Below are 17,694 nucleotides of genomic sequence, written 5' to 3' on the forward strand. Positions count from 1 at the left end.
CGTGTGCTCTTCCGATCTGGACCACCCTAGTCACCTGCTGGGGTGCTTACCTGTGGCCAGAAGGGCCTGCTAGCAGATCCATGGGAAGCAGCAACATTCCTGTTCAACCCAGCGCTGGTCCTCTTGTGAGTCAGAGAGGCCCGAACCCTTTCTACTCTCTTCCTCATTTGAGCCAAATGCAGATGTAGGAATTGACCAGGAGAAGGGTCAGAAAGACAAACCAGGGAGGAAACCAGCTGCCAGGCTCAAGTACAAGGGGCTATTTTTCCTGCAGTGTTTCTGTGCAGTGGAAATAGCCTCAGTCCACTGAGGGCTGGAGGGAGTGGATGGCTGGAATTTTCCGAGCTCCTTACATCCTGACATTGTCAGTATGTAAGTTTTCATCCCCAAAGTGGGAGAAATGTAACAGCTTGTGAAGAAATGAGTCCTGCTCTGGACTTTCCCAGCAGGGGAGCTGAAGTCAGGCTCCTTACTCCTTATGGTCTGAAAAGGACCATACCACTGGAGACACGCACCTCAGGCCTTCCATATAGATGTTTGATATTATGTCAGCTCATCTCTGGTCTTGGCAGGATCCCCAGGGCATTCTAGTTAGGCCCAGAGCACTTGATGTTCCCGACGGAAGTGTTGATGTGTGTCACCTTCCAACACGAACTATTACTTCCTTGGGAGAGAATTCATCTTTGTAGGGAAGATTCCCTGCAACAGCTGAACTGTGGGTGTTTGAAGATTTTCTTCCTTTACTACTAGGAAGAAAAGTTCTTTGGTGACTCTTCTCTGCTTTTGGAGATGGTTCAAAGCACCTTCATTGATCTCCTGAAACAAAAGCCTTGTTCAGAGCCAGTTCATGCTTGGGGAACAGCTGGGTTGAGGAGGGAGGGTGCCCAAGATTAAACCACAGGTCCTGCTTGGGCTCTCCTCTAGAAATGAGGGCAGCCGGGGGGGCGCTTCCCTGATAGTGCATCGTCCAGCTCAGGACAGAGGAGCCTGAGCCCCTCTTGTGATGAAAGGCAAGCAGGTAACCCAAGCTGAGGCTTATGCGGGTGCCTTGGAGACGTGAATTGAGGAGCACGCCCTCGCTGTCTCAAACCATACTGTGTCCAGTGGTGAGACTTCATGTCCCCTCTTGCCTTGCAGGGCTGGTACCCAGTGCTCAAGTCCTAGACTTGGGGGAACTTTGCATTCATTTGACTTCCTGTTTTGCAGAGTAAGTCAGATGGGCAGGTGTTGGATGGATCCACTCACTGCTCCTGCCATCCTGTCTTGGAGGAGGTACCTTGTAGATGCCCCTTGGTACCCTGGGGGAGGGTCAGAATTTCCCAGATAAACATACAAATGTTCTCCCAACCTAGGTAGCAGGGACTGTCTCCACCACTCCGACATGATAAATCAAAGATCGGGGTCAAGTTTTTGTTGTTCAAAGACTGGTTGATTGGTTTGCCTGTTTTAATTATTTTGAGATGGGTCTGTGATCTATAAAATAATACCGATACATTATTTCTTACCTTATTCTGTCCAACCCTGCATTGGTTTTAATTAGGAGTGTTTAAGCCTGTGTTCTTCAGCTTGTATTTTTATGCGTTGATTCTTTAGGACATTCTCAGTGTTGTAGACACCATTCTTTGGAAAGGCATGAGAAATACCAGGACCAAGGCTGGCTTACGTGCCTTAGAAGCTTTGAGTGCAATAAAGCGGTGTTGGGTGTTCTTGCACACATTACAGTGTGTGTAGAAAGTGTTCCTTAACTGTCATGCAGGAGTCAGCAAATGGGGTGCCCAAGGGCCTCTGGGTACCCCCCACTCAGCTGCCTGCTAGGTTTCAGCAGAGCTGGAGCCTAGTTGAGGCTGCGTGGGTGGGGCAGCCCCTCAGGAAGCTTGCCACGAATTCTCAGCCAAATGTCCTTCTGGGCTTTGCTTCAGGATGATCAGAGGATGAGCGTAGGGAGGCAGGGGAGGGCTATGAGTGAGTAATCAAGGAAACAGTGGTGGAAAGATGAGTGTTTACTGTATTATTCCTTCTGCTGTTGTCTCTGTTTGAAAATCCCTATAATAAAAACTTAAAAACAATGAAACAAAACTAGCCAGCAGGGGGCCCGGATTTTATCTTTGTTTGAAAAGGGGAGGGAGTTGTGGGAGGTGTGGATTTGAGGTTGTTGTATAATAACTTGACTGGCTGTTGTCTCTTGTTCCTGGTGGGGAGATTCTAAATCCTTGGAATTGCCCTCGGCAATAGGAATGTCCTTGTTATTCACCAGCCCCTTGGATTACATCTGAGGTTATGCTAAGAGGTGAGATGATCCAGGATCGGGGCTGGTCATCAGAGAGACCAGCCATGAGATTATAAATAAAATAACGTGTACACAGCAAAGGAAACCATAAAGAAAACAAAACAAAGACACCTATGGAATGGGAGAAAATATTTGCAAATGATGTAACAGATAAGGGCTTAATTTCCAAAACAGACCAACACCTCATACAAGAGCAACAACAATAAAAAACAATCCAATCTAAAAAGAGCAGAAGACCTAAATAAGTAGTTGTCCCAAGAAGACATACAGATGGTCAATGTGCACATGAAAAGATGCTCAACATCACTAATTATTAGAGAAATGCAAACCAAAACTACAATGAGGTAGCATCTCACACCAGTCAGAATGACCATCTTTAAAAAGTCTATAAATAACAAATGCTGGAGAGGGTGTGGAGAAAAGGAAACCCTCCTGCACTGCTGTTGGGAATGTAAGCTGGTGCAGTCACAGTGGAAAACAGTGGGGCAGTTCCTGCTGCTGCTGCTGCTAAGTCACTTCAGTCATGTCCAACTCTGTGCGACCCGAGACGGCAGCCCAGCAGGCTCCCCCTTCCCTGGGATTCTCCAGGCAAGAACACTGGAGTGGGTTGCCATTTCCTTCTTCAATGCAGGAAAGTGAAAAGTGAAAGTGAAGTCGCTCAGTCGTGTCTGACTCTTAGTGACACCATGGACTGCAGCCTACCAGGCTCCTCCGTCCATGGGATTTTCCAGTACTGGAGTGGGTTGCCATTGCCTTCTCCGGGGGCGGTTCCTAGGAAAACTAAAAATACTGTAGAATTACCGTATGACCCAGCAGTCCCACTCCTAGGCATGTGTCTGGATAAAACTATAAAAAGATACACGTACCCCTGTGTTCATAGCAGCTCTGCTCACGATAGCCAAGACATGGAAACAACCTAAAAGTTCATCGGCAGAGAGATGGATGAGAACAGGTGGCTCGATGGGATACTGCTCAGTCGTTAAAAATGAAAAATGTGATTTGCAGCAGCATGCGTCAACTAGAGGTGGTCCCACTTAAGTGAAGTGAAAAAGAGACAAATACCATATGACGTAAGTTATATGTGTTATCTAAAATATGGCACAATTGAACGTGTCTGCAGAATGGAAACAGACTCACGGACACAGGACAGGCTTGTGGGGACGGGATGGGCTGGGAGTTCGGGGTTAGTAGATGCAAATTATGATAGAATGGATGGACAACAAGGTCCTACTGTATAGCACAGAGAACTATATTCAACATCCTGGGATAAACCTCAATAGAAAAGAATGTAAAAAAGAATGTTCATATGCTGTATAACTGAGTCGCTTTGCTTGCAGCAGAGATTGGCATAACATTGTAGATCAACTATACTTCAATAAATGAGAAAAAAAGAAAATAATGTGTATGCTGCTGTTGTTGGGTGGAGGGTTCTGTGTCAGCTGCTCAAGTTGGTTGATAAACGTTCAGGTCTCTTATACTCTTAAAAAATGGTATTTGGCTGTGCTGGGTCTTAGTTGTGGTGTGTGGGGTCTTTCAGTTGCAGCAGGTGAGCTCTCACCTTAGTTGCGGCATGTGGGATCTAGTACCCTGACCAGGGATCGAACTCAGGCCCCCTGCACTGGGAGCATGAAATCTTAGGCATTGGATCACCAGGGAAATCCCAGGTCTTTTATGCTGCTGCTAAGTCACTTCAGTCGTGTCGGACTCTTCACGACCCCATGGACTGCAGCCCACCAGGCTCCTCCGTCCATGGGATTTTCCAGGCAAGAGTACTGGAGTGGGGTGCCATCGCCTTCTCCAAGGTCTTTTATATTCTTACTGATTTGTGTCTACTTGTATTAATCACTGGGAGAAGGGTGTTAAAATCTCTGAAACTCTGAATGTGTCTATCTTTCCTTGAAGTCCTATCAGTCTTCATTCTGTGTAGTTTGAAGTTGCCTTGTGCTTAATCGCTCAGTCATGTCTGACTCTTGGAACCCCAGGAGGAGCCTGCGAGGCTCCTCTGCCCGTGGGATTCTCCAGGCAAGAATACTGGGGTGGGTTGCCATTTCCGTCTCCAGGGGATCTTTCCAACCCAGGAATTGAACCTGGGTCTGCCTGAAGCTGCCTTACTAACTGTATAAATACTTAGGATTTTGATGTCCTTTTGGTGATTTGACCTCTTTATGAACTGACCCTTTTTACACTGCTACTATTTTTTGCTCTGAAAAACCACTTTTTGTGATATTAATATAGACAGTCTGATTTTCTTTTGATTAATGTTAGTGTGACATATCTCTTTCTCATTCCTTTGCTTTTAACCTGTGTCATTTTATTTAAAGTGTGTTTTTATAGACAGCGTGTATTTTGGTCTTGCAGATCTGACAGTCTGCTTTTAATTGGTATGCTTAGACTATTTACTTTTAATGTAATTGAGCATGTAGAATGGGAAATAACGCTGTGGTCATCTCTGGGGAAAAAAATCTGTCATAATCCTCTGAGTCACGTCTTTCTCCTTGAAAACAGATGAAACCGTGTGACTCATATGGGGGCTTTAACCTGGCCAAAACCCAGGCTGGGACTTGAACCCATAATCTTTTAACCGAGATCACACCTGGTCTCGGGGCTTAATGAATCTGAGGTTCTTGATGTCTCATCACAGAAAGAATTCAGTGAGAGACAAAGTGATTGGTCAGAAGTGGATTTATTTAGAGAGAAAAAGACACCACAGTGTGTGGGCCATCTTAGAAGGTGAGAGAGAGCCTCGAAGTATGGCATGGTTAGTTTTTATGGGGTGGGTAATTTCATAGGCTAATAAGTGGGAGGGTTATTCCAACTGTTTTGAGGAACGGGTGGATATTTGCAGGAATTAGGCCACCACCCACTTTTTGGTCTTTGATGGTTGGCCTCGAAACTGACAAGGTGCTGATGAGTGTATCACTTAACACATGCTAATATATGATGATGAACACATGATGAGGCCCAGGGCCACTGAAAGTGATATATTCTGCCAACCAGAACCTAGTTGGTTCTAACCAGTTTTCAGCACATACTCAATGGCTATGTCATTCTTTTAAAGGTTAGGCCATGCCCCCTTCCTTCCTGTTTCACTTACACACTGGTTTCAGCTTGCCAACACCTGTAATAATTTAGTATTGTTCTATGAAAATATTGTTGTTGTTTTGAGTATAAGGGAACGTTTATATATATTTATAATTACTCAGTTTGCAACTTTACATTCATCTTTGTGTAAAAGATCCAGATACACATACAAATGGCATTTGACTTTTAATACCAATATCCATGAATAATGTTAGATTATCAATCACCCTCTGATGCCACTGGGACTATCAGATACAATAACCCTTGAAGTTATAAAAAGAATCGTGTCACCTATTTAGAGCACAAAAACTAATTTCTTAAAATGCCATGCCAAAATCAATGTTTTTTTTTTTTTTTTTTTTAACAGAAACTACTTTAAAAAAAAAAAAAGCTCAAAAATTTATTCCCACTTTATAAAACAGTCATTGCTTATCTGTAAGAAATGGCATCTCTTTATACAACACTTAGAAAAGGCTGAATGCAATCTGTGCTGTGTTCCCTTTTTGGAAAACTGTAAGTTTTAAAACCTGTAAGTCTAAATTTTCTAATGGTGTAGGAAGTGCCAACTATCTTTAGTCGGAAATAGATTCCAGTGACGTCATTGCAACACAATTCTATGAAGTGTAAACAAAAAAGCTGCATTTATTTTCCTGTTGTGGGTTGCTGCACAATTTTGTGCTATTCTGTGAGCAGCCCTTTGGTCTATTAAATAGGAGCCCCACCTGTTAGGTGGAGTGGTTTCTGTTTTGTATTTCTAACCCTAAATGATTCATAATGACTCATGATTCTTTACGCCTAGCTGTTTAATATGCCTCGTCAGATTTGCTTAGCAGATTGCAACAGTGGCACGCAGTGACCTTTGTCATCTTTCTGAAAGGTAGCCAACTATCAGAAACTACATTGGTATTGGGCACTCTTGAACACTTTTAGGAAATAGTAGTTTCTACCATGAGGAAAAGAAAGGGTAATAGAAGTGATGATTCCTAATTTTATGTCAAGATGGAGACTCAGAGAAATGGAAAAGTTGAGGTTGGAATTCTATTCCACAGTCATCTTTTCTCTTGTGTGTTTTTAATCTTTCCCTTTTCCCTCTGCTGCATGGCAACCCACTCCATCTTCTTGCCTGGAGAATCCCATGGACAGAGGAACCTGGCAGGCTACAGTCCATGGGGTTGCAGAGTTGGACACGACTGAAGCGACTCAGCATGCATGTATGCTGCCAATTATGCCATTACATGTCTTTCTTAAAAAAATTTTTTTTTATTTTTGACTGTGCTGTGTCTTCATTGCCTTGCATAGGCTTTCTCTAGTTGCTGTGAGTGGTGGCTGCTCTTCGTTGCAGTGCATGAGCTTCGTGTTGCGGGGGCTTCTCTTGTTACGGAGCTTAATAGTTGCGGCTTGTGGAGCACAGGCTCAGGAGCTGCGGCACAAGGGCTTAGTTGCTCCTTGGCATGCAGAATCTCCTTGGTTTAGAGATCTCACTTGTGCCCCTACATTGGCAGGCAGGTTCTTACCCACCGCACCACCAGGGAATTCCCCTGCCACTACACTTTGTAAAAAGCACCAATATTTAATGAAAAATTGCACTAACTTGCTAATTCTGTTGTAGCCCAAGTTGCAGGAAAGGGGACTCCTTCCAGGGCCCGAAAGTGGGCTCTTATCTAACACTCGGAAATGAATTGTCTGAGGAGACACATGTGCTGACAAGGCAAGAGATTTTATTGGGAAAGGCACCCAGGTGGAGAGCAGTAGGGTAAGGGAACCCAGGAGAACAGCTCTCCCATGTGGCTCGCAGTCTTGGCTTTTACGGTGATGGGATTAGTTTTTGGGTTGTCTCTGACCAATCATTCTGACTCAAGGCCCTCCCTGGTGGTGCACGCATTGCTCAGCCAACATGGATGCCAGTGAGGAGGATTCTGGGAGGTGGTCGGACACGTGGTGTCTCCTTTTGATCTTTCCCAAACTCTTCCCCTAGGTGGTGGCCTGTTAGTTCCGTGTTCCTTACCAGGACCTCTTGTCATAAAACAGCTCTCGCAGTGGTTACTCTGGTGCCTGGCCAGGGTGGGTGGTTGCAGTCCGTGTGCTTCCCCTGACACAAGGGTCTGCCTGCCAGGTCATGGTTCATCTTCAGCTGCTCCATGTAGGACAGCTGCTCCTCTGTTACTGAACACAAGTACACGTGCCTGATGCACAGTGATGTTACCGAGCCCAAGCTTGCTCTGCTCCCTGCACAACAGGCCAGTAAATCATGAGGTGAAGTGTTGAGGCAAGAAATACAACTGTATTTGGGAAGCTGGCAGACCAAGAAGGGGGAGGGCTAGTGGTCCCCCAGGAACCATTTTATTGGGGTCTGGATGCCAGTTTCTTTTATAGAACAAAAAGGAAGACGAGAACGTAAAGTAAAATGGCAGTTAATATTACAAAACATCTCCTGGCTTGACCAGCGTCAGGGAGGGGATATGTCAATTTATTCTTTTCTGTAGCTATTTCACGGGTGGGCAGGGTCAGATGGTCTGTCTCTGAGATAAACAAAGTCGCTTTAGTTTAACATTCAGACAGAGGGGCACATTTCCTGGGGCAGGCCATCATGTGTGATTGTAATAACAAAAGCAATGAGAAAAAACTCAAGAGAGACAGATCCAACACAGAGTCAGATTTTGCTCTTCCCTGTTAGAGTGAGGCCACATAAACCGGAACGTCAGAGTCTGGAGCAGAGAAGGGTTTATGGCAGTGTCAAGAAAGGAGAACGGGTGGCTTGTGCTTGAAAACCTTGACGTCCCTGATGGTTTGGGAGAAGGTTTTCTTATAGGCAAATTTTGGGGTAAGCGCTGCAGGCCGTGTGATTTTCTTCTGATTGGTTGATGGTGAGGTATCGAGAAGTTACTGTCCTCCACCTTGGTAGAGACCTTTGTTTGAGCAGAAGAACTCAAAGATACTGTTATGTGTATTCATCAGGAGGAATCAGGACCCTGCCCCGAGGCTGTACTATTATTTACTGACTGCTCCTCCTCTGTTTCTGTATTCCTTCCCTTCCCTGATTAGCAACTGTTTGAATCTGCCCTTTGGAACTCTGGGAAGGTTAAGGAGGCTGAATGAAACCTATTGCCTACCAATAAGAACAGTGGACATAGAGAGAACTTGCACCCAGGAGGGTGTCACAGGGTTGTGCTGTGTCACCTCCGTATGACCTGTCCTGTCCCCACTCTCCCCCAGGTACGGCTCTGGTTCACTAGTGCGTCCTCACCTGGAACCCTGGCCCACCACCCCCCTTGAAACAATGCTCCTGTTGCTACAGTGGCCTCATGGACAGGTGACTTATTCTGTGAGCATTTTTTGAGTTCCTGTTATGTGCCAGGCATTGTTCTCATGCTGGGGACACAATGGAAACAAACAAACAAACCCCAAACCCCTGCTTTTGTGGATCCTACACTCTAGCAGAGGATACAGATAATACACAAAGTATTAGCTAAGGATAAAACTACTATAAAGAAAGTAAGGGGAGAGCAAAGCTCTATACGGTCAGCAAAAACAATATCTGGAGGTGACTGTGGCTCAGATAATGAACTCCTTATTGCCAAATTCAGACTTAAGTTGAAGAAAGTAGGAAAAACCGCTAGACCATTCAGTCAGTCAGTTCAGTCACTCAGTCGTGTCTGACTCTTTGTGACCCCATGGACTGCAGCATGTCAGGCTTCCCTGTCCATATCAGCTCCTGGAGTTTACTCATATTCATGTCCATTGAGTTGGTGATGCCATCCAACCATCTCATCCTCTGTCATCCCCTTCTCCTCCTGTCTTCAATCTTTCCCAGCATCAGAGTCTTTTGCAATGAGTCAGTTCTTTGCATCAGGTGGCCAAAGTATTGGAGGTCCAGCTTCAGCATCAGTCCCTCCAATGAACACCCAGGACTGATCTCCTTTAGGATGGACTGGTTGGATCTCCTTGCAGTCCAAGGGACTCTCAAGAGTCTTCTCCAACACCACAGTTCAAAAGCATCAATTCTTTGGCACTCAGCATTCTCTATGGTCCAACTCTCACATCCATACATGACCACTGGAAAAACCATAGCTTTGACTAGATGGACCTTTGTTGACAAAGTAATGTCTCTGCTTTTTAATATGCTGTCTAAGTTGGTCCTAACTTTTCTTCCAAGGAGTAGGCATCTTTTAATTTCGTGGCTGCAGTCACCATCTGCAGTGATTTTGGAGCCCCCCAAAATAAAGTCTGTCACTGTTTCCACTGTTTCCCCATCTATTTGCCATGCAGTGATGGGACCAGATGCCATGATCTTAGTTTTCTGAATGTTGAGCTTTAGGCCAACTTTTTCACTCTCCTCTTTAACTTTCATCAAGAGGCTCTTTAGTTCTTCTTCACTTTCTGCCTAAGGGTGGTGTCATCTGCATAGCTGAGGTTATTGATATTTCTCCTGGCAGTCTTGATTCCAGCTTGTGCTTCTTCCAACCCAGCGTTTCTCATGATGTATTCTGCATATAAGTTAAATAAGCAGGGTGACAATATACAGCCTTGATGTACTCCTTTTCCTACTTGGAACCACTCTGTTGTTTCATGTCCAGTTCTAACCGTTGCTTCCTGACCTGCATACAGGTTTCTCAAGAGGCAGGTCAGGTGGTCTGATATTCCTCTTTAAGAATTTTCCAGTTTGTTGTGATCCACATAGTCAAAGGCTTTGGCATAGTCAATAAAGCAAAAGTAGATATTTTTCTGGAGCTCTCTTTTTCAATGATCCAACAGATATTGGCAATTTGATCTCTGGTTCCTCTGCCTTTTCTAAATGCAGCTTGAACATCTGGAAGTTCGTGGTTCATGTACTGTTGAAAGGCTATTCAGGTATCACCTAATTCAATCCCTTATGATTATACAGTGGGATAGATTGAAGAGATTAGATCTGATAGACTAAGTGCCTGAAGAACCATGGACAGAGGTCTATAATGAGGTAGAAATTGCTAGGCCATCCGTGTAGGACTCTGAGACCTCAGTCTTGTTTTCAATAAACATCTCACACCATTAACCTAAAGCTGTACCCCTTGTTCTGAATTTCTGGAATGTGTCCTTGGTCTGATAAATTATCAGCACTCAGATCCAGGGAAAGCCTGTGATTAACTTCTGTTCCATATGCCTGAGGGAAAAACAACTGGTGATCACTAATCTTTAGACCATATCTCTGTTCCATTGTAAAATGGCCAGGGGGCATTTCTTCAATCCGAGGATTATGAGAAGCCATAGAGATATTAAGTTGACCTTTAAACTGATTGGTTAAAAATGACCTGTTTTAAGGAAAGGAGCCAATCAAAGATGTACAGATTAATAATGGTAAAGATATAAACTGTTGTAAGTCCCACCTTTGGGGGACTCTTTACCCCATCTCAGTGTCTGTGCTGAGAGTTTTGCACTTTCCTTCTCTTTAATAAATCCTATTTGCTTGTTACGTTGAGTGTTTGTGTGTTCTTAAAGTTCATCCTTCAGCTTCATGAACAAGAACTTGGATTCCTATTTCATCAACATTGTACAAGAGGTGGTGATCAAAACCATCCCCCAAGAAAGACAATTGCAAAAAGGCAAAATGATTGACTGAGGAGGCCTTCCAAATAGCTGAGAAAAGAAGAGAAGCTAAAGGCAAAGGAGAAAAGGAAAGATATACCCATCTGAATGCAAATTACCAAAGAGTAGCAAGGAGAGATAAGAAAGCCTGCTTAAGTGAATAATGCAAAGAAACAGAGGAAAATAATAGAATGGGAAAGACTAGAGATCTCTTCAAGAAAATTAGAGATACCAAGGGAACATTTCATGCAAAGATGGGCACAATAAAAGACAGAAACAGTGTGGACCTAACGGAAGCAGAAGCTATTAAGAAGTAAGATTACACAGAACTATACAAAAAAGGTCTGAATCAACTGGACCCCCATGATGATATGGTTACTCACCTAGAGCTAGACATTCTAGAGTGAAGTCAAATGGGCCTTAGGAAGCATTACTACAAAGGTAGTACAAATGATGGAATTCCAGATGAGCTATTGCAAATCCTAAAAGATGATTCTGTTGAAATGCTGCAGTCAATATGCCAGCAAATTTGGAACACTCAGCAATGGCCACGGGACTGGAAAAGGTCAGTTTCATTCCAATTCCAAAGAAGGACAATGTCAAAGAATATTCAAACCACTGCACAATTGCACTCATTTCACATGCTAGCAAGGTAATGCTCAAAATCCTTCAAGCTAGGCTTCAGCAGTATGTGAGCTGGGGAACATCCAGATCTATAAGCTGGGTTTAGAAAAGGCAGAGGAACCAGAGATCAAATTGCCAACATCCATCCATAGAAAAAGCAAGGGAATGCCAGAAAAACATCTGCTTCATTGACTATGCTAAAGCCTTTGTGTGGATCACAACAAATTGTGGAAAATTCTTGAAGAGATGGGACTGCAGAACTACCTTACCTGCCTCTTGAGAAACCTGTATGCAGGTCAAGAAATAACAGAACTGACATGGGACAAAAAACTGGTTCAAAATTGGGAAAGGAGTACATCAAGACTATATTGTCACCCTGCTTATTTAACTTATATGCAGAGTACATCCTGAGAAATGTTGGGTTGGATGAAGCACAAGCTGGAATCAAGATTGCAGAGAGAAATACCAGTAACCTCAGATGTGCAGATGAGATAATCCTAATAGCAGAAAGCAAAGAGGAACTAAAGAGCCTCTTGATGAAGGTGAAAGAGGAGAGTGAAAAAGCTGGTTTAAAATTCATCATTTAAAAAATAAAGATCATGACATCTGGTCCCATCACTTCTTGGCAAATGGATGGGGAAAAAAATGGAAACAGTGTCAGATTTTATTTTCTTGGGCTCCAAAATCACAGTGGATAGTGACTGCAGCGATGAAATTAGAAGATGCTTACTCTTTGGAAGAAAAACTATGACAAATAGACAGCATGTTAAAAAGCAGAGACATCCCTTTGCTAACAAAGATCTGTACAGCCAAAACTATGGTTTTTCCAGTAATCATGTATCGATGTGACAGTTGGACCATATAGAAGGCTGAGTGCTGAAGAATTGATGCTTTTGAACTGTGGTGTTGGAGAAGCCTTTCGAGAGTCCCTTGGACTGCAAGGAGATCAAATCAGTAAATACTGAAGGAAATCAACCCTGAATATTCACTGGAAGGACTGATGCTGATGCTGAATCTCCATGTTTGACCACCTGATGCAAAGAGCTGACTCACTGGAAAAGACCCTGATGCTGGGAAAGATTGAGGGCCAGAGGAGAAGGAGGTGACAGAAGATGAAATAGTTGGATAGCATCATGGACTCAATGGACATGAATTTGAGCAAGCTCTGGGAGATAGTGAAGGACAGGGAAGTCTGGCGTGCTGCAGTCCATGGGGTCACAAAGAGCCAGACACGACTGAAAGACTGAACAGCAACAGATTCCTGGGCTCCATCTGTGAGTTTCTGACTTGAGAATTTATACTTCTAGCAAGTTCATTGGTGTTGCTGATGCTGCTGATCTGGGAAATGTACTTTGAGAATCATTGATCTAAAAGAACACCTCAGGGGGCATCAGCACAGACATCCACCTGGGCTTTTGCATGTTGTATTTGTCCCCTTTGAGGTCTGCACTGATAAGACTGCAAGAGGATCTGCAGGATTTGTGTGGTGGAATCACCCCTTGGTATTGATAGAAGTTTCCCCTGTATCTGAAAGTAGTTGTTGTTTGTTGTTCAGTCACTAAGTTGTGTCTGACTCTTTGTGACCCCATGGACTGCAGCACACCAGGCCTCCCTGTCCTTCACTGTCTCCCAGAGTTGCTCAAATCCATGTCCATTGAATCAGTGATGCCATCCAGCCATCTCATCCTCTGTCATCACCTTCTCCTCCTGCCTTCAATCTTTCCCAGCATCAGGGTCTTTTCCAATGAGTCAGTTCTTCGCATCAGGTGGCCGAAGTATTGGAGCTTCAGCTTCAGCATCAGTCCTTCCAATGAATATTCAGGATTGATTTCCTTTAGGATGGACTGGTTGGATCTCCTTGTAGTCCAAGGGACTCTTTAAGAGTCTTCTCCAGTTCAAGAACACAGTTCAAGAACATCCATTCTTCAGTGCTCAGCCTTCTTTATGGTCCAACGCTTACATCTGTGAAAAGTAGAGCACACCTATTATGGGATAAAGTAAAGAGTATCCCCGGCTTTCAATTAGTTCCAGTTAAGATACAGACTCACAGGCTTAGATTTGGCGATGCTTATGGTTGCCATTGGAGAAGGATGGGCGGAAGGGTTAGTTACAGAGTTTGGGATGGACATGTATATACTGCTATACTTAAAATGGATAACCAACAAGGACTTACTGTATAGCACAAGGAACTCTGCTCAACGTTATGTGACAGCCTGGTTGAGTGGGTGGGGTGGGGAAGTTTAGGGGAGAATGGATACATGTATATGTATTGCTGAGTCCCTTTGCTGTCCACCTGAGACTATTAAATATTGTTAATTGGTTATACTCTAATATAAAATAAAAAGTTAAAATAATAGTTCCAGTTAGATCACTTTGATTTTACAAAAGTCCTACATTAGTACATTAATATGGCAATGACTTTTTTTTGATAAGAACGAAGATTCTCTTCAGATGTCTCCAAGTTGTTGAAAACAGGGACTAAGGTGGGTGTTTTGTAAAAGCAAAATAGTGTAACGTGAACTTCCAGAAATTGAGAGATACCTGTAATATCGTCTCTTTGGCTTTCATTATGCTTCACTTCTTTCCATTCCTGGTATTTGTCACTTTGTCCATTGTTGACTCTCCCTAGCCACTCTCCCCTAAAGTCGAGTGTTCTCCTCGAAGTCCACAGTTTTTGCTATTCTCACCTGCGTATTCTGATTTCCAAGAATTCACCCTCTTTCTTCGTCATCGTCATCATCATTGCTGATATTTATTTCTGCTTACTGTGTTCTTATGTACCTTGTAATGCACCACACTTGATAAACGTAACAGGATGTTGCTTTTGGAGGCAATGAGCAGAAAATCCAAATTTAAAAAAATAAGGGAGATGCAGAGGTGTACGTGGCTGTGCAGTACATCTCTCTCCACAGATACATCAGGAATACACCTTCAGATACAGAAGTGCGTGGAGAACACCAGCTGAGAGTGGGCAGGAGTGCCTGACCAGTGGAAAATAATATATAGAATCAGGCAAAACTCGGTAGGATGAAGGAACTAGGGGGAAAAACAGGAGTGTTAGTAGGACTGGACTTGTCCCCTGAGGGTAGGGGAACGGAAGCAGGGGTCCCATCCCCACATCTGGGCAACTGTCTTGAGTCAGAGGAGAAACAGTTAAGATTGAGAGTGAAACAGCTGATCTGTGGTGGCCTAAATGGAATGAGATACCGAGAGTCCTTGCCACAGCCATACAGACCCCGGACAGGGACACAGGTCCCCTGGAAGGCGCAGTGGCTGGGAGCTGGAGTTTGGGGATTGTGGAGCAATCCCGGGATGAGCGCTGCTGTTGACTGGAGAGACGGATCAAGGGGATGTGAGGGAGGAGATTGTGGTGGGAAATGCCTGTGGAGGAAAGCCAGGGAGCATGGAATCAAGGCGATACTGCTGAGTCATGCGTAGGGGGTAGAGCCATCACCATAGCCTCTCTCTCCCCAAAGGCCAGCATGGGCAGCTGAACAACAGAGAGGCTGGCGCATCAATCACCTGATGCACTGAACTACAGAGTAGGACCGCATAGAGGGTGCCTCTTTAGTGTGTGATGCACTGATCTATGAGTAGGACCCCCGCGAGGGGGGGCCCCCTCTGTGTGCCTGATGCACCGAACAATAGAGAAGGACCCCAGGCAAGGGAGCCCTCTAAGAGCCTCAATGGGTGGAGCTACAGAGAAAGAGTGGCCAAAGAGATCTTCTGATCCCCAGCTACAAGAGGCTCGAAAAAGACTCTGATAGGGCCGTAACTCCTGGGGTGGAGGCAGTGCGTGTCCCTGCACACCTGGCACTCCAGGGTCCTCGCAAGCCAAGCAGATGTGCCACCTTCACACTCAACCCTCACTGGGGCAGAGCTGCCACAGGCAAAATATGTCTTACGTCTACACGGACAGGGTCGCTTTAGTCGTGTCCGACTCTTTGCGACCCTGTAGACTGGCCTGCCAGGCTTCTCTGTCGAGGGGGTTCTCCAGGCAAGAATACAGGAGCGTGTGGGCCAATACTGGTTGCCATACCCTTCTAGAGCACTGTATTTCCTGCTGCCCTAGCTGCCAACCCCCCCGAGTACCTGGTGCTGCCGGAACCCCTGTGACCCAAGCAGCTGCACCACCTCCACACCTGGCCCTCACAGGGGCAGACCCAAGCACTCCAGGGCAGCCTCAGGAGGAAACCACAGTGGATGATGCACATGCAGAGGCGGAAATAAAACCACAACTGAAACCCAGAGGCAGTGTGGCAAAGGATGAAGACCCAAAACCTTCCCACCAGCTGTACAAGCTGTAGATTAAATCCGCGTGATCAACTAGGCAGACTGTGTCTATGGAATATATAAAAGGCCATTGAGAGCAGCCACCAAAGAAAACGCACTAGTTCTGATAGCTGCGAACATTGGAGGCAAGAACACACAGGAGTAGGACCAGATTAGGATCTGAGCTGCCGTCACAGCGGGTCCAGAGATCAGCACAGCGTTGGAGGGCATCCTAGGGAGGTGAGGTGGGCTGTGACACCTAGCGAGGGAAAGGTCTCTTAAAACATTTATTATTCTTACGTTTTGACTTGTTCTGTAGATTCATCTGGATTTTTCTCTCTCCACCACCCCCCACCCCTTTTTCTCCCTCTGTTGTAGTTGTTGATTTTATTGGCACTATGAAACCTAATGAAGCTTCTGAGGTTTTTTTTCCCCTCAGTCACACTTTTTATTGTTGTTATAAACTCTGCCTCTATGTTGGGCTTTTGCAGTTCTGGGGAGTTTTCCTTTTTTTTTTTTTTTCTTCTTTCTTTATTTTCTCTTTTTTTAAATTTAAATTTTCAATTTTTTAAACCTATTATTACCTTTTCTACATTTATTCCTTTGCTTTTCCTACTGATCTTTTCCCCTTGCAGTTAATCTTTAATGTATATAAATCTTTTTTGTCTACCTCTACGTAGCTCTACTTTTTGGTTTCCTTTTTTTTTTTTGCTGGGTGAATCTATTGTACTTTATTTTTGTTGGGATGTTTTGATTTTTCTTGTGGGTGTATATGTGTATGTTCAGTCAAACTTTTTATTGTTGTTATAAATCTCTGCCTCTATGTTGGGCTTTTTTTTTTTTCTCTTTTTTATACTTTTAATTTTTTAAACCTATATTTTCCCAACATTTGTTCCTTTGTTTGCTTTTCCTACTGATCTTTTCCTCTTGCAGTTAATCTTTAATGTATATAAATCTTCTTCATCTACCTCTGTTTAACTTTGCATATCTATTCTTTCTTTCTTTTCTTTCTCTCCTTTCCTCTCAACATATTTGTTAGTTTTATTTTCGTTGCTTTATTCCCCACCTGGCACCTTGCTTTAGTTTTGTTTTCCAGTTTGTGCTTAAGTTAGTTTTGTTCTGGTAGACATAATTTTTGGTTTCCTTTTTTTGCTGGGTCAGTCTATTGTACTTTATTTTTGTTGGGCTGTTTTTTCTTATGGGTGTATATGTGTATATGTACATTCAGTCACACTTTTTATTGTTACAAACCTCTGCATCTCATTGGGCTTTTGCAGTTCTATGGAGTTTTCCTTATTTCCCCCTTTTTTCTTCTTTCTATTTTTTTTCTTTTTTATAATTTTAACTTTTAATTTTTTAAACCTGTCATATTTTTTCTACATTTATTCCTTTGTTTGCCTTTCCTACTGATCTTTTCCCCTTGCAGTTAATCTTTAATGTTTATAAATCTTCATCTACCTCTATTTAACTTTGCATATGTATTCTTCCTTTCCTCTCAACATATTTGTTAGTTTTGTTTTCGTTGCTTTATTCCCCACTTGGCACCTTGCTTTAGTTTTGTTTTTCACTTTGTTCTTTAGTTAGTTTTGATCTTAACTGGTAAATATGATTTTTCATTTCCTTTGTTCACCAGATCAATCGATCGTACTTTATTTTTGTTGGGCTGTTTTAACTTTGCTCATGTGTGTATATGTATATGTGTATATTCCATTATTTTAATTATTATTTGCCTGATTTTGTAACTGCCATTTTTCTGGGGTTCATCTTTGGTTTCTCATTTTTGGATATTTGTTTTAACCTCACTTAATGCCATAACAAACCACTTGTGGAATCTTCGTTTCTGACCAGACATCAAGCCCTTAGCCTTTGGA

This window comes from Bison bison, unplaced genomic scaffold (genome assembly GCF_000754665.1).
Source record: "Bison bison bison isolate TAMUID 2011002044 unplaced genomic scaffold, Bison_UMD1.0 scf7180017864317, whole genome shotgun sequence".
Taxonomy (NCBI): domain Eukaryota; kingdom Metazoa; phylum Chordata; class Mammalia; order Artiodactyla; family Bovidae; genus Bison; species Bison bison.